This window comes from Anastrepha obliqua, chromosome 4 (genome assembly GCF_027943255.1).
Source record: "Anastrepha obliqua isolate idAnaObli1 chromosome 4, idAnaObli1_1.0, whole genome shotgun sequence".
Lineage (NCBI taxonomy): Eukaryota > Metazoa > Arthropoda > Insecta > Diptera > Tephritidae > Anastrepha > Anastrepha obliqua.
The window spans coordinates 31,681,159-31,689,906 of record NC_072895.1 but is presented as its reverse complement, the minus strand read 5'-3'; the positions used below and the strand labels follow the sequence as shown (position 1 = coordinate 31,689,906).

General features: G+C 40.8%; 1 pseudogene; it reads right to left on the bottom strand.

The window, feature by feature from the left end:
* Positions 1 to 1,066: 1,066 nt before the first annotated feature.
* On the bottom strand, positions 1,067 to 1,925 carry LOC129243964 (tigger transposable element-derived protein 4-like; annotated as a pseudogene).
* Between the last annotated feature and the right edge of the window lie 6,823 nt (positions 1,926 to 8,748).

The following is an 8,748-nucleotide window of genomic DNA, read 5'->3' as shown; positions in this document are numbered from 1 at the left end:
TTCATCCAGTGCAAAACTGGAACAATCCAGTTAATTCCATATTCAAGCGATTTTTTTATTTTCATCTGTATACTTTACTCTTTTTATGTGAATTTATGACAAGAAATATATTAAAAAACCGAAATATAAAATTAAATTTGAAAAAAGTTAGTTAATAAAAACACTATACTACTTCGAAAAGAATTGTTTAATTTATTGTTCCACTTTTGCTCTTCAGTGTATGTATGTATATTAGGCCGGGTCGATTTGTGGGGAGGCAAAAATATCGCCCATTGCTCTGTGAAAATCATATTCTAGGGATCAAAATAAGAAACTTTGCCGAAGGAACCATACCTCTAAAGCGAATTCTGATGTCCCCCAATTTTGGTCGAACTTTTCAGTTTCTTTTCTTATGTAAAGGCCAAAAATGGTGATATTTTGAAATGATTGTATGGGGAACCCCCCAGGGGAGTTCCAGGGGGTGTGCCACTGGCATGGGTGGATCGGCGGTCCAAAGTTAGTGGAGGTCGGTCATACATTTTGACTCGATTGGAGAACTCTAAATAGGTCAAAGTGGGATTTTTAGTTCGACCCAAATTGGGGGACATCAGAACTCGTTTTAGAGGTATGGTTCCTTCGGCAAAGTTTCTTATTTTGATCTCTAGAATACGATTTTCATAGAGCAATGAGCGATTTTTAAATCGAATATATATATATAATTGGCGCGTACACCCTTTTTGGGTGTTTGGCCGAGCTCCTCCTCCTTTTTGTGGTGTGCGTCTTGATGTTGTTCCACAAATGGAGGGACCTACAGTTTTAAGCCGACTCCGAACTGCAGATATTTTTATGAGGAGCTTTTTCATGGCAGAAATACACTCGGAGGTTTGCCATTGCCTGCCGAGGGGCGACCGCTATTAGAAAAATGTTTTTCTTAATTTTGGTGTTTCACCGAGACTCGAACCTATGTTCTCTCTGTGAATTCGATTGGTAATCACGCACCAACCCATTCGGCTATGGCGGCCATTATACACATACAAGTGTATTTTTTAATGGATATAATCTGTAATTTTTGTCTGCTTTTGGTTTTTCATTTTATTGTAAAAATAATCTCAATACTATTGTGTATAGAAGCCATCGCCATGGTCAAATTATCGTTTTCAATATTGCTGTTAACAAATCGGGATAATAATTCTGCAGCTTTTAATGCCTCTTCTGCGGTAGGTAATGGTTCTTCCTCGACTTCCTCCTCGCCGTCACTTTCAAGTTGTGCCTTAGCATTAATGTTCTGTACGATATTGTCATCGGTGGGTTCTTCGGATGTGAGGAGAGCGCTATCGATGTCAACATAATCTTTCCACATTGCTGGTGCTGCTAAAGAATCTGAATTTAGATTTCGTGACCACAAAGATAAAGGGACATCACCTTCTTCATCAAATCCATGTTCTGATTGTTGATTAGGTAAACCGTTGTGAATGGTACTTTGCGACGTTTTATTCCAGGCATCATGAACCATCAGAGTTGCATCTAGCATCTTTATTTTTGTGGAAGGGTTGTTGTCATTAGCAGCAAGACTATTACTTATTTTGAGCACAAGGTTTTTTCTAAAATTCGCTTTGAGTGCTCGTATTATTTCCTGATTCATTGGCTGTAGTATTGATGTTGTGTTCGGCGGAAGAAAAGCAACTGTTATAGACTTTAAATCAGTAACATTTGGATGTGTCGGGCAATTATCAACCAGCAATAAAATCTTTTTCTTCTTCTTCACCAGATTACGATCCCAATCTCGAAGCCATTTTTCAAAAAGTTCTGATGTCATCCAAGCTTTACGATTGTTAGCATAATTGACAGGTAATGATTTGAGCCCTTTAAACCATCTGGGTTTTTGTGACTTTCCAATTATGAGCAATTTATTTTTTTTTTGTGCCACTCATATTAGCTGCTACCATGACAGTTATTCTATCTTTCGATAATATGCCTCCACTTCAATTCTCACCTTTAAATTTTAATGTTTTGTCCGGCATTAATTTGTAAAACAGTTCAGTTTCATTGGCATTAAATATCTCATCATCAAAAAACTGTCCTGGTAGATTCGGCCACACAGTTGTTAACCTGTTTGTTGTTGAACTTTGATCAACAGACGAAGATTCGCCGACAATTTTTCCCGCCATAATGTTATGTCGAACCTTAAAACAACTGATCCAGCTTGCAGAACACTTGACATCGAGAATACCAAAACGCGCGGCAAAAACGTTTGCCTTTTCTTGTAGCATAGGGCCGCTGATAGGTATTCTTTTGTTTCTCATGGTTCTAAACCACTGAATTAATACTTCAGCAACATTTTCTTGACGCGATTTTCGAAGCCTCTTCGGTTTCAAAACATTTGAATTGAACGATTGCTTAATGCGGTTTTTGTTTTTAAAAGTCATTGAGATTGTCGAATGACCAACGCCAAATTGCGAGGGATGAGTTCGATTCTCCATTTTCTAATCTGCATATTATTGCACCTTTCTTCTCAATCGCAAATGCTTTACGGCGTTGAAATGGAATTCTTTTCACAGCATAAACACAAACGAGAAATGAAAAATAATGCATGACCTTCAAGCGTCAATTACTTACTGAGATTAAAAACAAAAACGAGCCATGTGCCGAACGTCGTCTAAGCGCATCTGTTGCACAGTGTAATCAACCCCCAGCGCGGATAGTGGGTATGCGGATGTTGGCTACCTCCACACATTTGTTATGAATTGAAAATAATACGGACATGGAAGGCTTAAGCACAACAAGTCATGTAAAAAATGGGATAGCATTTGCAAGAAAGGTTGCTGAAATAAATTCGAAAGCTCTTAGTACTTTAATTTACTCATACAATTATAATTTTTCCTTAGGGTATTAAGTGGAGCAAAATGTTCTGCAAAATATCTTTACTGAGTCACAACTCACGATGTGTACTCGTACATCACATTTGATCCCACAGGATGGCGATTTAAAGAGCCAACTATACGAGTAAAGTGGTAGTAGTATTTATTGCAAATAAAAGTAAAATATACCTAAATTTGAAATTTACTTAGTGTAATATTAAAACCAAAAATAAAAAAAATATTTACAATGATTTAACGTCAATGGCATAGGTTAGGTTATGTTAAATGGCTGCCCTAGCTTAGGGCACACTTGGACAAATATTGAAAATTCGTCCGTTGTGATACCATACATGGGAGAGGAGAAAGGAAAAGGGAAAGAAGAAGAAGCCTTGGAATGAGACACAATGATGACCGTGCATTTTACGACGACGCCGACGGTGGCTGGTTTGCGTTCGTAGTTAGCCGCAACAAGCTACTGATGAACTTCACCAAATTTATGATATTTAGACCCGCTATATCCGCAGGCGTAGCCAAAAAATGAGAGCCCAGATGTCTAAATCTTTGCCAGACGAGAGCAGGGCAGCTGAGAAGAAGGTTTCGAGACGATTCCACCTCGTCCTCTAGACAGCTTCTGCAGAACGGACTTGAAGCAATCCCAAGTCTCACGGCATGAACACCTAACGGACAATGTCCGGTAAGGATACCCACCAAATTCGAGTGCTGGGGCTTTGTTAGCCGTAGGACCTTCCTCGAGCGTCCCCGATCTACCCGTGGCCAGAAGGATCTCGCGACCTTGTACGTTTGCGCACTAGCTCAGCGTTCGCTGAGTTGACTCGAGGCCCATCTTTCCAGGAGCAGACCACAGGTTCTTAAAGGAACCCCAATTCTCTCATTGTGCGACGAAACCATCTGCAAAGTTCCTGTCTAGCCAGCTCATCAGCCCAGTAGTTTCCCTCTATGCCGCTGTGACCGGGAACCCAAATGGGCCTGATATCGAAATATTCGGATACAATCGAGAGAGAAGCCAGACATTCCCCGACCAATCTCGAACGCACAAACAGCGAGCCGGCCCTAATTGCCGATTGGCTATCGGAGTAAATATTTACTTCCTTAACGGTAATTACCGAGGTAAGCAACGAGTCCATCGCTTCCTTAATTGCGAATACCTCCGCTTGGAAAACACTACAGTGTTCCGGAAGCCTAAATTTAAGTTTGATGGGAGGCTCCTTACAGAATACTCCCCCACCAACCCTTCCGCCCAATTTCGAGCCATCCGTGAACATGTTTCTCATGCCTTGCCGCCAAATGTTGCACCCCGTCCACTCATCGCTTGAGGGAATATGAGTAAAAAATAGTCCGCTCGGACCTAGCGTGGGTGTACAGTGATCCAGCACCATGGAGATGAACTCATACTTTTTAAGGATGCTAGAGTGTCCGTAACTTAACTCTAGTCTATGGCCCGAACACCTTAGTCTGATTGCGGCGCGTGCAGCGGTAGTTTTTCCTACGATGTCCAAGGGTGCCACATCTCAGCACAGCGTTAAGCGCTAGAGTAGGAGTGGTACGGAGCGCCCCACTGATTCCAATGAGGGCAGACCTTTGTACCCTCTCCAGTTTCTTAGCTGATACCATCCTTTCTAGCGAGTTCCACCAGACAAGGGCTCCATATAGTAAGATTGATTTTATAATCGTATTATAAAGCCAAAAAGTAACTTCAGGCGAGAGGCCCCATCTTTTGCCGATAGCGTCCCTGCAACCATACAAGGCGACAGTTGCCATCCTAATTCTCTCCTCAATGTTTGGCTTCCACGTCAGACCACTGTCAAGGATAAGTTCCAGGTACTTCACCTTGATAGAGAGCACCAACGGAGCGCCCGCTAGTGAGGGGAGAAACACTCTTGGTATGTTGTATTTCCTCGTAAATAAGACGAGCTCCGTCTTCAGAGGATTTATCGATAGGCCACAATTTCCGGTCCAATGCATAACTAGATTCAGATAACCCTGCATCAGTTCCATCCGAGTATATAGAAACTTGCCTCTGACAATAAGTGCCACGTCATCCGCGTAGGCAATCACCGTACAGCCGCTCCTCTCCAGCTCCTCCAGCAGACCGTTAAGTATGCCAATCCAGAGCAGTGGCGAGAGAACACCGCCTTGTGCAGTGCCTCTGACGGCGGAGAGAGGTGTCGCCCCATTCTGCCACGACCGTTCTATCGCTAAGCATCATGCAAGCACCGTCAATGGCATAAGCCGTCTGTCGATTTATTTTTCGTGTAAAAAAATTATTCGGTTTACGGTTTTGAAATCCAGTTAAACTCTTTTATTAACTAATCTCTGTATCTAGAGGCATATTTAATGAAACGAAAAAGTTTATCCCAATGAACAGTTTGCCCATTGAGAATCTCAATCAGTTGTGAATCATTTAAAGTAAATTTTCCGAAAAAGACTTTTCTCTATCCTCTTAATATTGGGCAGCGCGCCAGGAAATGTGCAAGGTTTTCAAGCTCGCCTAAATTACACATTGAGCAAGTTTTATTAGCCGTTTTTATTTTCTGACATATAAATAAAGAAAAATAAATAAAGAGAAAATCTTTGACAACAACCAGAAAGTATATCCTTTAAAAATAGTGGCCTAATACCACAAAGTTTTTAACTAAAGCATTAAAAAAAAAAATTTACTTCATTAAAAAAAAAAAAAACAAAACGAGAGTTTACTCTTTGCTTCTCGCTTACTGAATTTTGCTTGCCCCGCACTGCAAAGTTAAAGGATCGTCCCTTCTGTCATCTTGACCCCCACAAAGCCTTAGGAAAAACTAAAATTTGTTGGCAGAACGAGTCTGAAGAACAACTCCTAAATTTCCAGCATTGAAATAATTTAATCTCCTCGCACATACTTTTAGCCACAGATTTTTCGCTTTCTAAGCGCAACTTTCAATTGTTGCCAATTGAGTTGATTTCAGAATAAGTTTTATATAAAGAAATCAAACACAGTTCCTACTAAAATAGTCTGTAATCGTATTAACTCATCAAACGTACTTTCATATGCTTGATGTGCCTCTCAGTACCAACACAAGGAAGCGCTCAAGCTAATAAGTTTTTCCTGTAGAGTTTTGGTTGAGGGCTAGGGGCTAAGTTTAAATCGCGAACTAAAGCTTTAATAGCAAGCAGCGAACAAATTTCGCAACACTGTTGCATTAGGGTGGGCCATGGAAACTAGTATGTAGAATGACGTGGCTGGAATGGAATATGGGCCGCACAAACCGACTGTTGAAACTAAACAGGAAAAACATGAGAAATCTTCTCTGGGTCCTAACAGGGCATTGTCTGATTGCCAGGCATGCCAGTAGACTGGGATCCCCTATAATGACTATTGCAGAAGCTGTAACGACATTGAAGAAGAAGAGACTGTAGAACACTCTGTATGCGGGTGCATGGCTCTGGAGAAGAAGGTTCAATATTTTAGGAAAAAGTTCCTTGAATAACTTGGCAGAAAACTAACAAGATTTGTTAGATATACGAGGGGTATCTTTTATATGTCGGAATTAGAGAACAAAAATAAATTTTAATCATCGGAAATCACTTTATTGTTTTTGAAAATATTCTACATGAAGATCTATACACTTTTGCATGCGTTTGAACCAATTTTCGAAGCACTTTTGCCACTCTGAATGAGGTACCTCCAAAACATGCATTCTGAATGCCGCAACCGCTTCTTCAGGTGTCGAAAAACGTTGACCTCTCAGTTTGGTTTTTACGTACGGGAATAAAAAGAAGTCATTCGGCGATTGGTTTTCCTAATTTCTTGGAAGACAACTGGCAAACAAATGGTTGTGTACCACTCAGAATTTACTGTTCTGCGTTGTTCTAGTGGTACGGTTGCTGTCCAGTTATTCCGAAAAAACAGGCGACCATTTGCTTGGAAGTGCTTCGTGCGCGAACAACTTTTATTGGATTTGGCTCATCTAGAAACACCCATACAGTCGACTGCTGTTTACTTTCGGGCTCATACGCGTAAATCCATGAATCATCACCTGTCACGATGTCATAGACGTGTTTCGAAGCCCCGCGATCATATTTTTTGAGCATTTTCTTCGACCAATCGACACGAGCCTTTTTTTGAGCGATTGACAAATTGTGTGGGATCCAACGCGAACAAATTTTTTTGACAGTCAAATGTTTATGCAATATTCAATGTACGCTGGTCCCACTAATGCCTAAGATTGTCTCAATCTCACGATAGGTCACATGACGATCTTGCAATATCAGTTCACGCACTACATCAATGGTTTTCGGAACAACAACTGATTTTGGACGACCTTCACCATACCATCGATAAACGCTGGTCCTTGATGGAGCTTCATCGCCACAAAATGAATTAAGTTCATCCATGCAATGTTGCTGAGTTAATCCACGTCGAAAGTTGTAAAAAATAATCGCACGAAAATGTTCACGATTTAATTCCATTTTTGGACCGAGATGAATCTTTTAAGTTACTGTAAACCACACAAGTAGCGCTGGTATTTCAAAACGTTCTGAGTACGTAAAAGCCAAAAAATGTCAAGCTTTGCGATACAGCTGTCAGTTGCCAGATTGCAACACCAGGGTTGCCAAATCCCGACATATGGTATCACAATAGGCCTACAACAGGCTTAGGTGTGTCAACCGACAACCACGAAACCTACCTACCTGGGGTGCGCCAATTTTTGTTCGATAATTCTTAGCGGATTCGGTTTCTAAATAAGATTTTAAGAAAATAAGTCCATTAAAGCATAGCTCCAAAGCCAATTTCGAGCTCTCCAAATTTGAAAGCACGCAATCTGCAACTACAGCGTTGTTAACATGAAGATTAGTATTAACCAAAGAATCATGAAGGATACTCGTATGTTTTTAAATAAAAAATTGCTAGCTGAACATTTTTTTGGAACGAGTAATTTTTTTATATATTTTTTTGTATCAAGAAACTCAAGATGATGCTACAAAAGTAAGTTATATGTAACTTTTTTATATGATAATCAAACTAAAACTTCCCAAAATAATTAAAAATTAAATGTTGCGATATTTAAAAATTTTATAATAATTTTTTTTTTCAAATCATAATTTTTTACAATTTGCAACTTATTTACAGTCAGGGAATGCCTGGCTTTACCCTCGATGGCATCCGAATTCATTGACATAAGCCTCATCTGAGTACTTGGTCATAGCGGCATTGTGGGAAGCTGTGAGGTAGATGAGCTGGCCAAGAAACGGAGGAGTTTCCCTGCCAAAGGAGAAGATGGGATGACCCTGACCTGATCTCTGTTACAAGACGGGTTTCGCGGCAACGCGGGGAGTGCTGGTCAAGTACACAAATTTGTAAGGTCGCAAATCCTTCTGGCTACGAGTGGGTCGGAGGCGTTCGAGGGATGTTATGAGGTTGACAAAATCACAGCAATCGAATTCCTTGGGTGCCCTCACAGGACACTATGCGCGAGGTATGCACGCTGTGAGACTCGGAATTACTTCAAGCCCTTTTGGCGTAAGCTGTACGGAATGAGGATAATGTGGAATCTTCTCAGTACCTTCTCCTAAGCTGATCTGCTCTAGTGGGACTTAGATTAATGTATTTTGGCTCTCACTTCTTCCTTACGGCTGCTGATATGGCCCGCTTTGATATTAAAATTCTGATGAACTTCGTCAGCAGCATAAAAGAGTTAACACAAATGCAACTTGGGCATCGTTCGTAATCGACAAATACTCAACCTTTCTTCCACCCACCCTTTCCTCTCTCTCTCTCTCACTCTCTCTCTCCCTCTCTCTCTCTCGCTCTCTCTCTCTCCTTTCATCCTATCGGATTTCTTCACCCTATTTCACTTGAAAAGGATGAGTTTCATTTCTTCGGCCAAGTGTGCCCACTCTCTGGGCAATCATTCTA